This window comes from Dendrobates tinctorius, unplaced genomic scaffold (genome assembly GCF_039654945.1).
Source record: "Dendrobates tinctorius isolate UK_male_01 unplaced genomic scaffold, ASM3965494v1 ptg000126l, whole genome shotgun sequence".
Lineage (NCBI taxonomy): Eukaryota > Metazoa > Chordata > Amphibia > Anura > Dendrobatidae > Dendrobates > Dendrobates tinctorius.
Genome location: NW_027361794.1, coordinates 10,358,408 through 10,379,860, shown reverse-complemented (window position 1 = coordinate 10,379,860; position 21,453 = coordinate 10,358,408). Strand labels below are relative to the sequence as shown.

The 21,453-nt window shown below is 46.0% G+C and overlaps 1 protein-coding gene across 1 annotated transcript in view; it reads left to right on the top strand.

Moving 5' to 3' along the window:
* The first annotated feature begins 1,796 nt into the window (after positions 1–1,796).
* LOC141047284 (uncharacterized) overlaps positions 1,797–21,453 on the top strand; it is a 63,561-nt gene continuing 43,904 nt past the window's right edge. Inside the window, exons 1-2 of the mRNA XM_073542314.1 lie at positions 1,797–1,835; positions 2,347–2,417. The gene's annotated coding sequence lies outside the window, so the exon portion shown is untranslated. The remainder of the gene's footprint in view (positions 1,836–2,346; positions 2,418–21,453) is intronic.

Genomic DNA, 21,453 nt, shown 5'->3' with positions numbered 1-21,453 from the left:
CACGGCTCCGCTCCATACACCTCGTACACACACGGTTCCTCTCCGTACACCCCGTACACACACGGCTCCGCTCCATACACCTCGTACACACGCGGCTCCTCTCCGTACACCTCGTACACACGCGGCTCCTCTCCGTACACCTCGTACACACGCGGCTCCATTCTGTACACCTTGTACACACGCGGCTCCATTCTGTACACCTCATACACACACGGCTCCTCTCCGTACACATCCGGCTCCTCTCCGTACACCTCGTACACGCACGGCTCCTCTCCGTACACCTCGTACAAATCCAGCTCCGCTCCGTACACCCTCGTACAAGCGTGGCTCCTCTCCGTACACCTCGTACACGCGCAACTCCTCTCCGTACACCTCATAGACGCGCGGCTCCTCTCCGTACACCTCCAGCTCCGCTCCGTACACCTCGTACATGCGCAGCTCCTCTCCGTACACCTCGTACACACGCGGCTCCGTTCTGTACACCTCATACACACAGCTCCGCTCCGTACACCTCGTACACATCCAGATCTGCTCCGTACACCTCGTACACACACGGCTCCTCTCCGTACACCTCGTACACGCGCGGCTCCTCTCCGTACACCTTGTCCACATCCAGCTCCGCTCCATACACCTCATACATGCGCGTCTCCTCTCCGTACACCTCGTACACATGCGGCTACTCTCCGTACACCTTGTACACGTGCGGCTCCATTCTGTACACCTCATACACACTACTCCTCTCCGTACACCTCGTACACTTCCAGCTCCGCTCCGTACACGCGCGGCTCCACTCCGTACACCTCGTACATGCGCGTCTCCTCTCCGTACACCTCGTACACGCGTGGCTCCTCTCTGTACACCTCGTACACGCACGGCTCCTCTCCGTACACCTCGTACAAGCGCGGCTCCTCTCCGTACACCACGTACACGCGCGGCTCCTCTCCGTACACCACGTACACGCGCGGCTCCATTCTGTACACCTCATACACGCACGGCTCCGCTCCGTACACCTCGTACACGTGCGGCTCCTCTCCGTACACCTCGTACACGCGCGGCTCCTCTCCGTACACCTCGTACACGTGCGGCTCCTCTCCGTACACCTCGTACACGCGCGGCTCCTCTCCGTACGCCTCGTACACGCGCGGCTCCTCTCCGTACACCTCGTACACGTGCGGCTCCTCTCCGTACACCTCGTACACGCGCGGCTCCATTCTGTACACCTCATACACATGGCTCCTCTCCGAACACCTCGTACACTTCCAGCTCCGCTCCATACACCTCGTACACGCGCGGCTCCTCTCCGTACACCTCGTACACGCACGGCTCCTCTCCGTACACCTCGTACACGCGCGACTCCTCTCCGTACGCCTCGTACACGCGCGGCTCCTCTCCGTTCGCCTCGTACACGCGCGGCTCCTCTCCGTACGCCTCGTACACGCGCGGCTCCTCTCCGTACGCCTCGTACACGCGCGGCTCCTCTCCGTACGCCTCGTACACGCGCGGCTCCTCTCCGTACACCTCGTACACATACGGCTCCGCTCCGTACACCTTGTACACACACAGCTCTGCTACATCTACCCTGTAAACCCCTCCTGACCCCACACATACTTACCTCATCCAGCACCATGACAACCAGCACAGCCTAGTCCGGCAGACACCAAGAGGCAAGACTGAGCACACAGGACCTGTGATGAGGTCACAGGAGGGGCGGAGTCAGGGGGTCACATGATCAGGGGTCTGGACAAAGGCTCCTGATCATGTGACCCCTGACTGCTCCCCTCCTGTGACCTCATCACAGGTCCTGTGTACAGAGAAGAGAGCAGGCAAGCGACGCTGTGAGTTTCTGCGGGGGGACACCTCATGCTACGGCAACGATGGGATGCGTGGGGAGGCGTGGCGGCTTATCTCCCTGCAGTGCGGGAGGGTTGGAAACTATAACCGCCGTGCCCGCAGAGGGCCGGCGGCAGGAACAACAGCAAGCTGGCAAGCGGCCAGATGAGCGGGCGCTGCTGCCCGCGGCCCACATGACAGCGGCCCAGCGGGAAAATGCCCGGTTGATTATATTACCAATCCGGGCCTGCACATCCCCATTCTCCATTGCGGTGGCCTGAAGACCTGCTCTCTCCATAGCATGGGCCATCTTGAGTAAATCATGCAGAGAGAGATCCTGCTGCAGAGCTTTACACCTTATGTTATTAGACGAGCAGGTGACAATTACTTGAGTTAGAATTTCATCATCTACATCCGTAAATGGACATCCATGGGCTAGCTCTTTTAGCCTTGTGACATAGGTGTCTATGGATTCCTCTGGAAGCTGCTTAGCAATCCTGAACTTGTATCTTTCAGATCTGAGTTGGAGTTGAAGTAGTCAGTGAGAGCTTTGGTGCAGTTGCCGTACATGTCTGTCTCTGCTGCAGGTAACGTGCTGTATACGTCATAGACTCCTGTGCCCGCTCTCTTTCTTTTCTCCTCTTTTATGTCCATAGCATCCAGGAAATTCTCAAACCGGTTTAGCCATTTTCTCCAGTTATGAGAGAAATTAATGACATCAGTCATATCAAACTGTGGGAACGTGTGCAAGTAGTCCGCCATGACTGAGTCTCTCAGTGGCACTGGCGATTGAAGCAGTAAAGCAGGGGTTAGTACTCACAGCAGCAGGTGATTGAATCCCATCCTTGTTGCCAGTTGTAATGTCCACACAGTATAAAGAATTCAAGAGAGAACGCTTTAACTGTATTTTATTCTTCTCCTTCTTCCTCTAGCACACAGCATAACATTTCTCTCCTCAGGCTAAACTGAAACTGAAACTCTCCCAACCCACTTCCTGTCTATAAACGTCCAGTCACAAGATTTCCTTTCTTAAAGAGACAGGTTAAATCATTATACATTACACCTCCTGTCTCCTCTCTCCGGTCGACTCTCCGAACGGTCAGGTTCCTCCATTGCGTGCTGGGGAGGCGATGACCTGCAGCCTCTCCAGAGCCCACCAATGTGGCCTGGTTCAGCTAACGGCTGCCGGGGTTCCGGCCTGTGAGATCCACTGTCTCAGCGTCTGGGGTCTCGTCAGAGCTACTTCATCCACTGACACTATCCAAGGGCTAGGGATGTACTGCAGTCGGTAGGACCTCTTCTAATGTCACTTGGACCACTTCATATGGTCAAATTATATAAAAGTTATAGCCTACGAGCGGGAGCTGGAATGAAACAGGTCCATCCTGCTGAATAACTAGGCACGCCCCTGACCTTTTTGACTTCATAAATTTTAATATTATACCAGTTTATTGTCATATTTATCATAAACTTTATTGGTCTTTTCATTGTGGATCTTAATTATTTTAATATTTTTAACATACTTTGAATACATTCATAAATGTCATTGTCATATTTTTATCACCCTTATTTATAACTAGCTGAAGAGCCCGGCGCTGCCCGGGCATAGTAACTAACTGTGGTAAGTTATAGCAAATTATAATTATCCTCCATCCCATAGTCCCGTGCCCATATACCCATCATACATATCCTCCATCCCATAGTCGAGTGCCTATATACCCATCACACATCCTCCATCCCATAGTCCCATGCCCATATACCCATCACACATCCTCCATCCCATAGTCCCATGCCCATATACCCATCATACATATTCGCCATCCCATAGTCGAGTGCCCATATACCCATCACACATCCTTCATCTCATAGTCCCATGCCCATATACCTATCATACATATCCTCCAACCCATAGTCCCGTGCCCATATACCCATCATACATATCCGCCATCCCATAGTCCCGTGCCCATATACCCGTCATACATATCCTCCATCCCATAGTCCAGTGTCCATATACCCATCACACATCCTCCATCCCATAGTCAACCATTATGACATCATAATGAGCGGCGGGGCTTGCAACTTATGATGACATCAGCGTCGCCATGGCAACCATTATGACATCATAATGAGGGATGGGGCTTGATACACACACAGTTTTTCCCCATTATGTAGATAGGGGCAAAATTGTTTGGTGAATTGGAACGTGCGGGGTTAAAATTTCACCTCACAACATAGCCTAGGACACTCTCGGGGTCCAGACGTGTGACTGTGCCAAATTTTGTGGCTGTAGCTGTGACGGTGCGGATGCCAATCCCGGACATACACACATACATACATACATACATACACACACTTGAGCTTTATACTGTATATTAGAATATAGTTTTAATACATTTCTACTATAATAACACATAGTTTGTTTATATTAAATTGGGTAATTATTCTGTTCATATCCCTGTGTATACTATATTATATACTACACCCCCCAGTTTTTTTGTTGTCTCCGGCATTCAGAACGCTCCTCCAGTGGATCCTCCGCACCCTCAGTGCTGAAATCTCATCTCCCGAGATTTCAGTGCCGAGATCTCCATCTGCGCATGTGCAGCGGCCATTTTCTCAGAAGGAATCCGCAGGAAAGCATGCATGGAGTGGCAGAGCCCCCCAACGCAACACGGGACAGAGTGTGGCGGTGGTTGCAAGCACTGGGCGACAGAGCGCGGCGGTGGCTGTAAGCACCGGGGGACAGCGCGGCGGCAGCACTAGGGACAGAGCGCAGCGGCGACATGCACCGGGTGGCAGAGCGCGGCGGTGGAGGTAAGCACTGGTGACAGTGCAGCGGCAGCACCAGGGACAGAGCGCCGTGGCGGCAAGCATCGGGGGACACAGCGCGGCGGCAGTATCAAACACCCGCAGTGGCGCGCTGCACATCAAAACACTCCCTCATCCCAGCAGCAATGTTCCACTCCTGCGTCCTCCATCAGCAACCCTGGGACCCCTCTTCACCGCAGCCACCACCCCGATAAGCAATAAGACACATGGATTATAAGATGCACTACCATTTTATTAAAAAAAAGTTTTTTGCTATTTTTCTCCTCAAAATTTGGGGTGCGTCTTATAATAGTCCGGAGCGTCTTATAAAGTGAAAAATACGGTAATTAATGACATTTTCAAAGACTGCCGGAGCATTGGTTAACCCGAATGGCATCACCAAATCTTCAATTTTCACCTTGAAGTACACATATAAGGTTATATGCACCTCTCACGTTAAGTTTGTACAACCATTTAGCTTCCCTATAATTGGTAGACCAGGTCAGGTATAAGGGGTAAAGGATAGGGATTGTGAACTGTGATGTTATTAATCTCTCTAAAGCCCAAGCACGGACGCAGCCCTCCATCCTTTTCACAAGAAAACCCCACTGTGACTGGAGAGGTGAATGGCCGTATATGAGCCTCAGCCGGACTCTGGAAGGGGTTAAATAGGTGAGATCTCGGCATTTTAGCTCCTGGTGTGGAGTAGATAGCACAATCATATGCCGCCATATAGTAGCCGTCCGGTAACTGGTGATAATTCCCTCATGTGTGGGGTCTATTTGTCTCCAAGCAGAGAAATCACACGTTACATGCCACACATAACACGGTGTAGAAAAGGCGGCGCGGGGTAATTGTGCCAGTAGTGAGGGGGAATAATGGCGGGAATGTCACTGACTGAGGAGAAGTCTCCATGTAGCGTCTGCACTCCGGAGATCATGTGACCCCTGACTCCTCCCCTCCTGTGACCTCATCACAGGTCCTGTGCACAGAGCAGCCATATATGTGGAGTGCGGCTCTGCGGGTGGAGGTAAGTGCTGGAGATTCCCCATTACTGGGTGGGGGGGGACATTAACCCCTTCAGCACTGAGACTTTTGGGGTCTTTGCTGCCACTTTATAAGAATCATAATGTTTTGTTCTGTTTCCTGTAATAGAGACATACGACCCGACTATGGGAGACAGGAAGGGAGGAAACGGATTGTTCTCATAGTACAGGGCCCCATTCTTGGCCCCCCACACAGTGTAATGTCCCCATTATGCCCCTGTATGCATAATTTGCTTGGAGCCAAATTATTATTTATTATTATAGTGCCATTTATTCCATGGCGCTTTACATGTGAGGAGGGGTATACATAATAAATACAAGTACAGTAATCTTAAACAATACAAGTCACGACTGGTACAGGATGAGAGAGGACCCTGCCCGTGAGGGCTCACAGTCTACAACTGGATGGGTGAGGATACAGTAGGCAAGGGTAGAGCTGGTCGTGCAGCGGTTTGGTGGATCGGTGGTTACTGCAGGTTGTAGGCTTGTAGGAAGAGGTAGGTCTTCAGGTTCATTTTGAAGGTTTCCATGGTAGGCGAGAGTCTGATATGTTGTGGTAGAGAGTTCCAGAGTAGGGGGGATGCGCGGGAGAAATCTTGTATGCGGTTGTGAAAAGAAGAGATAAGAGGGGAGTACAGAAGGAGATCTTGTGAGGATGGATGTGAGGCGTCTGTGTGTCAGAGAGGGAAGACCTGCCCCCCAGTTAAACTTCAGGTATTTTTGACCAATTTTAAAAATGATTATTTCTGCGGTGGAAGGGATGCTAAATAAAAGAGCCACCTTGACAGAATGCAGCATTAGTGCTGCACAAGGTGGCTCTTTTACTTAAAAACGCCTGGGGGGGTGACAGGTTCCCTTTAAGGCCTGGTCATTATCCTACAAAGTGGCTTGGTCCTTAAGGGTTTGAAAGCTGCATTATATGTGGGTGTATATACTTTTTCTGAGTGAATGTTTTTACAGAAAAAACCTCTTTAGCTGATCAGTACTCAAATCCGTTGGCAAAAAACCTTCCATACCACAAATCAAAATATTGTATATAGCGAGAGAAGTAATAAACAGCAGTCTCCCTCCACTGTCTATACCACATAAAGAGAAGATAGAAAATATAGCAAATTAATTTTGTGGTTTAAAACATAACTTTTACTTGTTAGTTTTACAAAAAAGGTTTTCACATCAGTAAGTTTCCAGTGAACCAATACACTAGTGCATGAATATATACATAAAAACACATATTTCTGTTCCCTGTCTGGGATAAATTACAGACCTTTCAACTCCTTCTTTGGGAAGAAGAGAAATTTATGACATCTGTCACTCCATCTAAATCATTCATGTGAATCAACAAATAGCCCAAATCGTCAATAAGAAAACCGGGTGTATAACACGTCAATTAGACCAACGCGTTTCAATTGAGAGTCTTTGTCAAGATCAGATATTAACGAAGACTCAGTCGAAATGCGTCGATCTAATTGACGTGTTATACACCCGGTTTCATGTGCTACTTTGCAAAAAAATTTATTGAATTGAAATAAAAAGTTAAATTTTAGCTGCCTTCTACTCCCCTGGATCCTTCCTTTCTGCAGTTCAATATGTTTGCTCCTAATTGGAACCATGCTGGGCGTTAGCTAGTAGTGAGGATTCCTTGCAGTACTTTTGTACTCTTAAAAAACTATTCCATTAGTGGTCAAGAGTCAAAACACCCGATTTATGTTAATTCAGGTTTCAAACCATAATGGGAGTTAAAAAGATTTTTTGTTATAATATATCCCATTTGCTCATTTACCCCTTTCCTACATTAAACGTACTATTCCGTCCCTGTGACCTGGGAAGTCCCAAGGACGGAATAGTACGTCTAATGCGATCAGCTGCGCTCACGGGGGAAGCGCAGCTGATCGCGGCCGGGTGTCAGCAGATTATCACAGCTGACACCCGGCACAATGTGTCAGGGGCAGTCACGGACCGCCCCCGACACGTTAACCACTGGCACACCGCGATCAAACATGATCGTGGTGTACCGGTGGTTAAAGGAAGCATCGGCAGGGAGGGGGCTCCCTCCATGCTTCCCTTCGACCCCCACAGCAGCGCAATGTGCAGCGCCGCTGCGGGGGTCGCCTTCCATGCAGGTCCCCGGATCCAATATGGCGACGGGGACCTTCGGGGGCCTGCAGGGAGCTGGCTTCCTCACTGCCCGCAGAGCGCAGGCATGAGGAAGCCTGCAGCAGTGCATGTGACAGTGATGTCCCCCATGGGACATTATAATTAAGTAAAACGAGAAAAAGTGTAAAAATAATTTAAAAAAACGCTAAATAAATTAAAAAAAATATATATATATTCCCTAATAAATTCCTTTTTTGAAAATAAAAAAACAATAAAAGTACACCTATTTGGTATCGCCGCGTCCGTAATGACCCACCCTATAAAACTGTGCCATTAGTTAACCCCTTTAGCGAACCCCTTAAAAAATAAAAATAAAAAACGAAGCAAAAAATAATGATTTATTATCATAAAGCCGAACAAAAAGTGCAATAACGCACGATCAAAAAGACGCATATAAATATCCATAGTACCGCTGAAAACGTCATCTTGTCCCGCAAAAAACGAGCCGCCACACAGCATCATCAGCGAATAAATAAAAAAGTTATAGCTCTCAGAATCAAGTGATGCAAAAATAATTATTTTTTATCTAAAATTTTTTGGTTGCATAAAAGCGCCAAAACATAAAAAAAGACATAAATGAGGTATCGCTGTAACCGTAATGACCCGAAGAATAAAACCGCCTTATCAATTTTACTGCACGCGGAACGGTGTAAACGCACCCCCCAAAAGAAATTCATGAAACGCTGGTTTTTGTTCATTCTGCGTCCCAAAAATCGGAATAAAAATCGATCAAAAAATGTCACGTGCCCAAAAATGGTACCAATAAAAACGTCAACTCGTCCCGCAAAAAATAAGACCTCACATGACTCGGTGGGTCAAAATACGGAAAAATTATCGCTCTCAATATGTGGTGATGCAAAAACTATTTTTACAATAAAAAGCGTCTTTTAGCGTGTGACAGCTGCCAAACATAAAAACCTGCGATATATAGTAAATCAAACCCCCCCATTATCACCCCCTTAGTTAGGGAAAAATAATAAAATAAAATAAAAATTATTTATTTCCATTTTCCCATTAGATCTAGGGTTAGGGTTAGGGTCAGAGCTAGGGTTAGGGTTGGAGTTAGAATTGGGGGGTTTCCACTGTTTTGGTACATCAGGGGCTTTCCAAATGTGACATGGCGTCTGATCTCAATTCCAGCCAAAAAAGTTAAATGGCGCTGTTTCCCTTCCGAGCTCTGCCATGTGCCCAAATAGTGGTTTACCCCCATATATGGGGTATCAGCGTACTCAGGACAAATTGCACAATAACCTTTGGGGTCCTGTTACTCCTGGGAAAATAAAAATTGGGGGTGAAAAGATCATTTTTGTGGAAAAAATATGATTTTTTTAATTGTACAGCTGTACGTTCTAAACTTCTGTGAAGCTCTTGGGGATTCAAAGTGCTCACCACATGTCTAGATACGTTCCTTGGGGGGTCTAGTTTCCAAAATGGGGTCACTTGTGGGGGGTTTCCATTGTTTAGGCACATCAGGGACGCTCCAAACGTGGCAGGGCGTCCAATCTGAATTCCAGCCAATTTTGCAGTGAAAAAGTCAAACGGCGCTCCTTCCCTTCCGAGCTCTGCCATGCGCCCAAACAGTGGTTCCCCCTACATTTCAGGTATCGGCGTACTCAGGACAAATTGGACTGGAAAAGTTATTGTGCAATTTGTCCTGATACCCTTGGTAAAATAAAAAAATTGAACCTGAAGTAATTTTTTTTGTGAAAAAAGGTTAAATGTTCATTTTTTTAAACATTCAAAAAATTCCTGTGAAGCACCTGAAGGGTTAATAAACTTCTTGAATGTGGTTTTGAGCACCTTGAGGGGTGCAGTTTTTAGAATGGAGCCACTTTTGGGTATTTTCTATCATATAGACCCCTCAAAGTGGCTTCAAATGTGATGTGGTCCGTAAAAATAAAATGGTGTTGTAAAAATGAGAAATCGCTGGTCAACTTATAACCCTTATAACTTCCTAACAAAAAAAAAATTTTGGTTCACAAATTGTGCTGATGTAAAGTAAACATGTGGGAAATGTTATTTATTAAGTTTTTTGAGTGCCGTATGTCTGTGATTTAAGAGCATAAAAGTTCAAAGTTGGAAAATTGTGAAATTTTCAAAATTTTCCCCAAATTTCCATTTTTTTCACAAATAAACGCAAGTTATATGAATTAAATTTTACCACTAACATGAAGTACAATATGTCACGAGAAAACAATGTCAGAATCACCGGGATCCATGGAAGCATTCCAGAGTTATTACCTCATAAAGGGACAGTGGTCAGAATTGTAAAAATTGGCCCGGTCATGAACGTGCAGACCACCCTTGGGAGTAAAGGGGTTAATCATATAGAGTATAGACACAATAGTTAATCCCATCAATGATCCCCCACCTATTAACAAACAATCATCCCCATTCATTAGTTACATATATTCCATGTGCGATCAGCCACGCCATGTTTCCAGCATCCATTTCCGGATTACTGCATCCACATCTGTCCATAGTTGAGGCTCTGCACGCTCCTTGTGCGTCCCGACGCGTTTCATCACATTCTAATCCTCAGGGGACCCACACATTGCACACATGGGATCTTTCCAGATGGACAACTCCCAAGCTCTTCCCATAAAGTAGAGGCAAGAGACAGCTATGGGAAACGATATTACATTGTAAACAGTCTGTAGTAAAAAAAAGGACTTAATTAACCAGTCAAATCAATGTGAACCGCCTATAAACTTTCTTATCTTTTGATTGGAGAACACACCACTTGCTCCATATGCACATGGAACGCACCACAACCAAAACAGGAATCACCTCCAGTGCCCCAACCCCGGAAGTAGTACAGCACCGCAGTACCAGCCAGCCTACATGTATATGGAACACACCACTCCCAAACCAGAAATCACATCCTGTGCTTTGACCCCGGAAGTAGAACAGCACCACAGTATGAGCCAGCCTACTGTACATATGTGGAACGCACCACGCCCAAACCAGGAATCACCTACGGTGCCCTGACCCTGGAAGTAGAACAGCGCCACAGTATGAGCCAGCCTACATGTGTGTGGAACGCACCACGCCCAAACCAGAAATCACTTCCAGTGCTTTGACCCCAGAAGTAGAACAGCGCCACAGTACGAGCCAGCCTACATGTGTGTGGAACGCAAAATATTCCACAGAGCGCTCGCTTCCGGTAATTGGCCCGCAAGATGACACTACATCCTGTCTTCGAGACGCAAGAGTCATCATTTTCGGTATGTGAACCGCATATCCGTTCTGTATATGGATTGACCGTATGCCGGAGATCTAAAGTAACAGGATGATACCCGGAACTGAAATAATGGGTTCTGAAAATATTTGTTCAGATAAATCGATCTTCGGGACATAATCATCATTTAATTTAAAAATATCAAGAATCAGTACAACTCTTTAATTAAAGTTACAGTGACACCCATAAGTTACAATGGGATCATGTATCAGAGATCATTCAACGAGAGTATTTGTGATCACAATTAGTAATCATAAAGAAGTATGAGCGGCCATTTAAAGATTATAACAGAGCCAAATATAACACATTGCCAATAATATATAAAGTAGCCATAATCAAAAGATAGAATAAAGGTATTGGCAGTTCAAGAAGAATTCATCAGAGAAATAGCGACCAAAACTACATAAAAAATTAATCTGTGGGGAAGTTGGGGGTCTACACATAGCTGCTGTAATTGAGCTGTTCATTAAGACCTCTTGAGGCCACAGTCTTCAGGTACAAAATCCACCTTGCTTATTTTTGCAATATGTCTGTCCCAGTTCCCACCCCTATGTGGTTTAGCAATCTTTTCGATGCACATAAATTTAATGTGTCCAACATCGCCCTCATGACAGTTGTTCATATGTCGCGAGATAGGGGTGTCTCTCTTATGCTGTAGGTGTCCTATGTGGTCACCAATCCTACGTTTGAACTCCCTGATGGTCTTGCCCACATATTCAGTGTCACACCCACATGTGGCCTTATTGACCTCTCCTTTGCTGCTACAATTGATAAATTCCCTAAGCTTATAATGTTTACCGTGACATTGCTGGTGAAGACACTGCCAGGCTTTATAAGGGAGCAAGCGATAAAATGACCACATTTGAAACCCCTTAAAGGGAACCTGTCACCACATTTTTGGCCTACCAGCTAAAAATATCAGTCAAAGAATAATTATAAATATATTGGGGGCGCTAATGCTATGAGAGGAATATCTGCTGCAAGACAAAACAACACACCACTAGGTCATTTGATTATGATGCAGATAAGATAGAAAATGTCTGCGCTGGATAAACCACACGGATTAGGGAATAACACAAAAATTATAAAGATAAGTGGCAGATAAATATGGAAGTCTTAATAGACAAATATATCCAATGAAAAACGAAATATTCACCAAACTGACATATTCTGAAAAAAAAATCACGATCCCGGAGATCAAACTAATTGAGACCATATACCAACACCATACAAAAGGATTTAAAAATCAAACATGTAAAATAGGCATATAAAAATGGAGACACTACAAGGGAATATATATATATATAGGATAAAGTACGTTTTAAGCACTGAGTCCAGCAATAACTGCTGAGAGAACTGTCCCGGCCAGTGACAGTCTCTTAATTACTCACTGTACGCTGCTCCCTCGGTGTGCTGGCGTTCTTCGCAGCACGATGCTGCCGGCTGCAGTGGAGTTGCAGGACCTTGGTGACGTCAGAAGGTCACGTGGCTGAGACCAGCGAGTAATACAGACCAAGTCCTTCCACCCGGTTTTGGAAGTGCACGGCTTCCTTCATCAGGGATGGTCTGTCATAGGCGTGGTTCCCTTTTAAACCTACGGTTCTAATTTAAGTGAATTAACCCATTAGACGCTGCTCATATCACGCTGTTCATATTGCTAATTGAAGGCAAAAAGTTTCACTTCAGAATTAAGTCCCCTAGGGGCTAAAGAATCTAGAGTGAAAATCCACTGACTTTCAGCACGGGACATTTTCTTAATAAAGTCCCCTCTCCTGCTGTCTTTTCTGACAATTTGTAGCCCGGTAAAGATGATCCCTTCAGTATATCCCATATGATAATCAGCAAAATGCTTTGATAATGGGTGTCCATCAAACCTACGTCTTATGTTCCTTAAATATTCATTTATCCTTACACTCAGTTGACGTTTAGTCCTCCCCACATATAATTTCCCACATGGGCATTTTAATACATACAGTAAATGACCCCTGTTGTCTTACATGAAATGTGGTCTCTAATAATGAACTCAGTATCTATATTAAACATCAAAGATTTTGTATTAGTCTATGCCTGATGAAGAGACCTGAGTAGCCTCGAAAGCTTGCTATGTGTTACCATCTTTTCAGTTGGCCATTAAAAGGTATCAACCACTGAGGACTCTCAATTCTAAATATTCTTCTATGTGCTAGTCTGTCATTCCATGATTGTCCTTTTCTCCTTTTCTGTATGTAATTTGCAGTTGTCTAGTCAATTTGGTCCCCATCTCAGAATCCATGCGTAGGATGGACCAATGTTTTTTAAGGATAGCGCGTACCTCCTGTGCCCCGCTGTCAAAAGTTGTAATAAATTTGCTACTTGTAGTTGTTGGTGTCTTAGGTATAGGGTTAAGAAGATCAGTTCTGTTCTTGCCTCCCTATAGGCGCCTTTAAAGACACTAATAGGATATCCTCTTTCAAGAAATCTATCCCTAAGTTCCCTTAGGAATTTTGTATCAAAGATTTTATTAATTGTAATGATACTTATGTGGTGTATTTAACCCCTTAAGGACAAGCCACTTTGTGGGTTAATGACCAGGCCTTAATTTTGAAATCGGACCACTGTCACTTTATGAGTTATAACTCTGGAACGCTTCAACGGATCCCGGTGATTCTGACATTGTTTTCTCGTGACATATTGTACTTCATGTTAGTGGTAAAATTTCTTCTATATGACTTGCGTTTATTTATGAAAAAAACAGAAATATGGTGGCGAAAATTTTTAAAATTTTGCAATTTTCAAACTTTTATTTTTATGCCCTTAACTTAGAGATATGTCAAAAAATGTAATTAATAAATAACATTTCCCACATGTCAACTTTACATCGACACAATTTTGGAACCATTTTTTTTAGGGACTACCTCACATTTGAAGTCACTTTGAAGGGTCAATATGACAGAAAATACCCAAAAGTGACACCATTCTAAAAACTGCACCCCTCAAGGTGTTCAAAACCACATTCAAGAAGTTTATTAACCCTTTAGGTACTTCACAAGAATTGAAGCAATGTGGAAGGAAAAAATGAAACTTTTTTCCCCCCAAATTTTTCTTTGGACACAATTTTTTTTTTATTTTGTCAAGGGTATCGGGAGAAAATGAACCACAATATTTGTTGTGCAATTTCTCCTGAGTACACCGATGCCCCATGTGTGGAGGAAGACCAATCTTTAGGCGCACGGCAGTGCTCAGAAGGGAAGGAGTATCATTTGAGATTTTGAATGTCAATTTGGCTGGAATCAAGAGCAGACATCATGTCGCGTTTGGCCCTGATGTATTTAAACAGTGAAAACCCCCCATAAGTGACCCCATTTAGGAAACTAGACCACCCCAAGGAACTTATCTAAATTTGTGTTGAGCACTTTGAACCCCCAAGTGCTTCACAGAAGGTTATAACATATAGCCGTAAAATTAAAAAATCATATTTTTTCCACAAAAATGATCTTTTCATCCCCAATTCTTATTTTCCCAAGGGTAACAGGACCCTAAAAGTTATTGCGCAATTTGTCCTGAGTACGCTGATACCCCATATGTGGGGGTAAACCACTATTTGGGCGCATGGCAGAGCTCGGAAGGGAAGCAGCGCCATTTGACTTTTTTGACTCGAATTGAGATCGCACACCATATCACGTTTGGTGAGCCCCTGATGTGCCTAAACAGTGGAAACCCCCCACAATTGACCCCATTTCGGAAGCTAGACTCCCAAGGAACTTATCTAGATGTGTGGTGAGAGCTCTGAACCCCCAAGGGCTTCACAGAAGGTTATAACGTAGAGCCGTAAAATTAAAAAATCATATTTTTTTTCCCAAAAAATGATCTTTTCATCCCCAATTTTTATTTTCCCAAGGGTAGCAGGACCCCAAAAGTTATTGTGCAATTTGTCCTTAGTATGGTGATACCCCATATGTGGGGGTGAACCACTGTTTGGGCGTATGGCAGAGCTCAGAAGGGAAGGAGTGCCGTTTTGAAATGCAGACTTTGATGGAATGGTCTTTTTGCCCCCAAATTTTTATTTTCACAAGGGTAACAGGAGAAATAGGACTCCAAAAGTTGTTGTGCAATTTGTCGTGAGTACGCTGATACCCCATATGTGGGGTGGATCCACTGTTTGGGCGCATGGCAGAGCTCGGAAGGGAAGGAGTGCAATTTTGGAATGCAGACTTTGATGGAATGGTCTGCAGTAGAGTTGAGCAACTTTAGTTGGATCGGGTTTCATGAAACAAAATTCGTTTCAGATGAAACTGGTCCGACTAGGGCAAAAAAAGTCGGAGTTTCCACAGCACTTTACACACATTATCATCACTGTCCCTGATGGAGCTCACAATCTAAATTCACAATGTCTTTGGAATGTGGGAGGCAACCAGAGTACCCGGAGGAAACACACACAAACACGGGGAGAACATACAAACTCCTTGCAGATGTTGTCCTTGGTGGGGGATTTGAACCCAGGACTCCAGCACTGCAAGGCTGCAGCGCTAACCACTGAGGCACCATGATGCAATCATGTTGCATTTGCAGAGCCCCTGATGTGCCTAAACAGTAGAAACACTCACAAGTGACCCCATTTTGGAAACATTTCAGGGAACTTATCTAGATGTGTAGTGAGCACTTTGATCCCCCAAGTTCAGAAGTTTATAACGTAGAGCTGTGAAAATAAAAAAATCATATTTTTTTTCCACAAAAATGATTTTTAATGAGCTGTAGATTTCCATATTTCGGCAAACAGAGTCATGTGTGGGCTTGATTTTTGCGGGACGAGCTGGCGTTTTTATTGGTACCATTTTCGGGCAAATATCGTTTTTAATTGCTTTCTATTCCAATTTTTGTGGAGGCAGAATGAACAAAAACCAGTAATTCAGGAATTGTTTTTTTTTTCCCCCTCCATTCCACGTGTGGTAAAATTGATAAGGCAGCTTTATTCTTCGGGTCTCTATGATTACAGCGATACCTCATTTATATCTTTTTTTATGTTTTGGCGTATTTTACACAATAAAAACTTTTATAGAAAAATAATTATTTTTGCATCATTTTATTCTGAGAACTATAAGTTTTTTTTAATTTTCCTCTGATGGAGCTGTATGGCGGCTCGTTTTTTGCGGGACAACATGGCGTTTTCATTGATACTATATTTACCACATTTCATTTTTTTTTACGTGTTTTATTATATTAGTATAATTTGCTACTTTCTTGTGTTTTTTTTTTTACGGCATTCACTGAAGGGGTTAACGATGGTGACACTTATATAGATGGGATTTTTTACAGACGCGGTGATACCAAACGTGTATTTTTTTGTTTATTTTACCTAAAAAATGTATTCTCAGCTCAGTACGCCACGGAAAAACAAAAAATGGTGCAAAAAAGTGCACTAAAAATTCAATTTGGAGGAGAGGGGGGATGAGGAGACTGGAACAGGGATTGTGGGGACTGGGACAGGGATGACGAGTTGCTGCTGCTATGATCACAGATGAGTCACACAGCACAGCAGTCAGATTGGAGGCACAGATCGCAGGGGGAATCGCATTGGCCACCAGTGAAACAGCATGTGGCATGTTTTTTTTTTTTTTTGTCAACTTTATTGACACATTGCTGATGTGGGGGGGGTACTGACCCCCGGGGCAACGTGCAGAGATAGTCTGCTGTCCCACCTTAACCTGGTCACCGCAAGATGCAGCGCGGTGACCAGACATAGCGGCGCCATATATTTACGTCCCGCAGAGCAGTATATATATATATATATATATATATATATACGGCGCATGTTGGGAAGGTATTAAGTTTTTTTAAACCTATTAAATAATTTAAAAAAAAGCCCCTTCCGAGCCTAAAAATGCCATCCCGTAGCAGCCCCTAAATTGGTGCATTACATTAGATGCATCAATCCTGGCATTTTGCCTGGCTCTTTCCGGGATCATGGGCAATCGGGGTAATATTTTGGAGGGTTGATGTCAGCTGTGTAGTTCTCAAAAATGGGAAAGGACCCCACGTCATTTTTAAACTGTATTTAGTACCGAGACTGATGTGTCCAGGCGTCTTCACCATGCTGCTCCCATTCCATTTGAACAGTGATTCCAAACATCTCAGAATTTTCTTGCCCCCCCCCCACAGCCCCCCTGCTGTGGTCTTCTGGTAAATACTTTCCCATTGACTTCCATTATAGTCGGTACTCGAGTCTGAGCGTCCGACCTGCTTGATTCGAATAACGAGCACTCAAGCATTTTAGTGCTCACTCATCACTAGTGGATACAACTGATAACACTTCAGGGAATTTGCAGGAATATGTGGTGAATACTTGCTGTACTTCTGCTCTCTGGATCGGCTCCTCCTGTAAGTCTTATTAAACAATCCAGGAGAAGATCTTGTCAGAACTGTGACGTGACATCCATCAGCTGTCTGTACAAGCAGCGTTTCATGGAGAAGTCATGGAAAGGGAGTTAAAGTGTGAAAATGCACCTGTTGCCACGTTCTGGGGTTGGACGCCTTTTTTAAGCATGTGTCATATCCCTTGGGTGTTCCTTATATAGTGATTGTCACACGACAAGAAGATCCCGAATGTCAGAACCAATACACATATGTGACATAAAGATAATAAATCACACAAGAAACAACAACAAATGGAAATAAACAACCACCGCACGTCCATAGAGTGAAAGGATTAATACTAGAAATATATTGCACAGGGGATATCGCAGCCAATTCCCACAAGAATCCTAGAAACAGAATTAGAAATGATTCTTTCTCCGCAGTTTCTATAGGACTTAATACATTCCTGATTCCGGAGAGTAATAGAAATACGGCAGAAAACAGGAAGAAAGTTCAGAGAAGAAGCTTCATAGAAAGTCATTGAAGTTACAGATGCCATTTAACCCTTTGGGAGAAAGTGATTCCAGCACTTTACCGAGTAAATCCCACCAGGACTGTAGCAGGTAAAGACCCCAATATCCACAGGTGTCCCTTCTAATTGGGGGGGAAACTATCACCTCTAATAATCCTCGGACAGTTCTGACAGACACTTAAACGGCCCCTTTATGGAGGGGACAGAAAGTCTGTTTAGTCACTTTAGCTTCATAGTATCAGCTCTAATCCAATGGTGAGAGAGCGATTTACCCTGAAGAGTCACAAGTTGTGGGGTTGTTAGAAAATGTTATATCTAGGGGGTTTTGTGTTGCTGGCTTAAAAGAATCACAATGGTTTGGCTCCTTTTCCCCTGATAGATACAAATGACCCAACTATGAAAGACTGGAACCAAGGAAACATGTACGTTAGGCGTCGGGTTTCTTCCCCTGCACAGGAGGAATCCCGACCCTTGCCTTCTGCTGTCTGTCTCCCATTCATTCCCAGCCGCAGAGGAGGCTGCTCAGCAAAGACATCATTCCCAGCGCCTTGCTCAGCCTGGTGTTGTCAGCTTGGTTGTTGCTGCCACCCCTGGTAAAGCCTTAGCAATCCACAATAGCCAGCAATGAGCAGCTCCTGGGACTCTTTCTTTCGGTCTACTGAGCATGCCCATGGGACGACCTCTCATTGGAGGTCGGAAGTCACATGCTCAGGTCCTGTTGATGCACCGATTGGTTCACTAGGAAGGTCCCGGAAGGCTGCAACTATAAAAGGTTTGCATGGACACCAGGCCTTGCGCTATTATAGGAAATAATTACAGACCATGTGGAGTGAGTGTTGCATGCATGTATGAATGTCTCTGGTGAATGACTCATTAAGAAACCCCTACCCTTGGTACTCATGTGTTGTGTAGCCTTGCCTGTTAGCGCCCAGGCTGAGGTGCAGGTAGGAGGCAGAATCTGAGACTAGCATCAGCTCCAAGTGATGGCTTGTCTGTACGCCACTGTGCACTTGGTCGGCACTCCACAGGCGCCAGCATCCATTAGTGGCGTCCACAGGTGCAACGCCGCATGCTTAGTAGGTCTAGAGGGACTCTGACTCCATGTCCGTGGAGCAGAGTTCTGTGACAATATACTGAGCACTCACCTTACTGAGCTCTGTGAGCTTTAACAGGCTCCGGCATTTATATTCCGTGGTAGTGCGGCTCTGTGAAGTAACGTCACCGATTTTGTGACGTAGCAGCGATATTGCTAGCGATATCGCCATGTCTGATACTTACCTCTGACCGGCTCCCCCGCTGGTTATCGCTGGTCACGCACGAACGTCCTGGATCATTTCTCGTCGGGCGCTTCCTGCTGGGCTTCCTGTGGCACCGACGAGCGATGCGTGGACGCGGGCGGGAGGATGTCAGGATCGCTGCGTCTGACAGGTAAGTAACGACCCCCGACCCCTGCTATGTCGCTGGTGAGATCTGCCTGTGTGGCAGCTCACTAGCGACCACTTAGCGATGCACCAGCGATCCATATCGTTGTCGGGATCGCTGGTGCATCGCTAAGTGTAACAGTACCCTAACAGAGTTCGCCCCTGAACACACCTGGTTACGTTAACCCGCGTGTTTTCCTCTCTTATACCATCACATAGCGTCCGCTATTACCGAGCAGCAGTTTACCACCTCTGCATGGTGGACCCCAGGGATGCGAATGCACCTTATCACCATTTTTTATTATTTGGTGTGTTCCACCAGCCCTACATTATAACAGCGCCAGGGTCTGGCTTGTAATGGCGGATGAGCAGCGACTCCACAGGTACATCCAGCAGCTGGAGGGCAGGTTGGCGGCTCTTGAGCGGTCAACCTCAGCTGCGGAGGTTACCACGGTCGCTGTTCAGGCAGCCACGGAGGCTGTCTCCTGTGTGTCCACTGCGAATCCTGTCCCGACTCTGTCCCGCCTCCCGCTGCCTGTGAATTTCTCGTGCGATAGTGCTTCCTGTAGGGGTTTTGTGAGCCAGTGTGCTATACAGCTAGAGCTGCTGGCTACACGATTCCCCTCCGAGCGGGCTAAGGTGGGATTTATCATCTCCCTCCTGTCGGGCAGGGCTTTGGAGTGGGCCACACCACTGTGGGAGCGCAGTGATCATGTGGTTCAGAGTGCCTTGCAGTTCCTGGTCACTCTGAAGCAGGTCTTCCTGGGACCGGGAGTCACCCATGATTCCGTGCTCCAGCTGCTGGCATTGTCACAAGGCTCGTCTTTGGCCAGCCATTATGCCATCCAGTTCCGGACTCTGGCTTCAGAGCTGGAGTGGTCAGACAAGACCCTCGTTCTGGTGTTCTGTAAAGGTCTGGCTGACCACGTGAAGGACGCCCTGGCCACCAGGCTGGTTCCCCACCACACTGGAACTGGAGGAGCTTATCACCGTCTCCACCCGTATAGACCTCATTTCTTGGAACGAAGGTTGGAGTGATCCCAGTGTAGGCAGAGGTTTGGGTTGGCACCTAGTTTTGCTAAACCTCTTGAATCTCTCGATCGGGCGTCCGAGCCTCAAGAGACCATGGGGGTCTCTCACACGGGATCTAGGTCCCGGTCCACTCGAACACCCGTGGTCAGTCATGGTTGCCGGCAGTCTGGTCACCTTGCAACAGGTGCCCACAGCGGCTGGGGAAACGCTCGCGTCTAGTGGCTGTTGGAGGAGGCCTACTAGACACTGCAACATTTTCTTCCAAGCTGTCCTTTAAGAGGATGCTTGAGTTTGGCTCTTAAACTCTGGCGGTGGAGGTTTGCATGGACTCTGGGTTGGAGGGCAATTTTATGTTGTCTGCCTTCGGCCAACAGCACACAATTCCCCTGGTTTTATTACCACAGCCTGTCACCATCAGAGTGGTGAATGGTGCGACACTACCCTCACAGATCACACACCAGACCGCCCCGCTGATACTCTCTCGGTCTCCTTCCCATCAGGAGACGTTATCTCTCCTCATCATGCCCAAGGGTATCGATCAGGTCCTTTTAGGGTTCCCCTGGTTGCGTTACCACTCTCCCCATATAGAGTGATCCTCAGGGAGAATTCTCAGATGGGTTAAATCCTGTGAGGGTAGATGTCAGAGGGAGTGCGTACAGGTTGCCTCCACTGAGGTTCCTGCAGATCTTTCCTCTCTCTCCAAACACTATCAGCAGTATGCAGACGTGTTCTCCAAGAAAGCGGCGGAGAGTCTTCCGCCGCACCACCCCTATGACTGTCCTATTGACCTCTTGCCTGGTGCCGAGCCTCCCCGGGGTCGAGTCTACCCCCTATCTCTCCCGGAGACAGAGGCCATGTCTTTATACATCAGAGAGAATCTGCTGGCAAGAGGATTCATTAGGAAGTCGGTGTCACCAGCGTGGGCGGGATTCTTCTTTGTCCAAAAGAAAACGGAGAACTACGTCCCTGCATCGATTACAGGGGTCTTAACTACATCACCATTAGGAATAAGTCCCCTCTCCCCCTGATATTGGAACTGTTTGAGGCTATGGGGAGCGA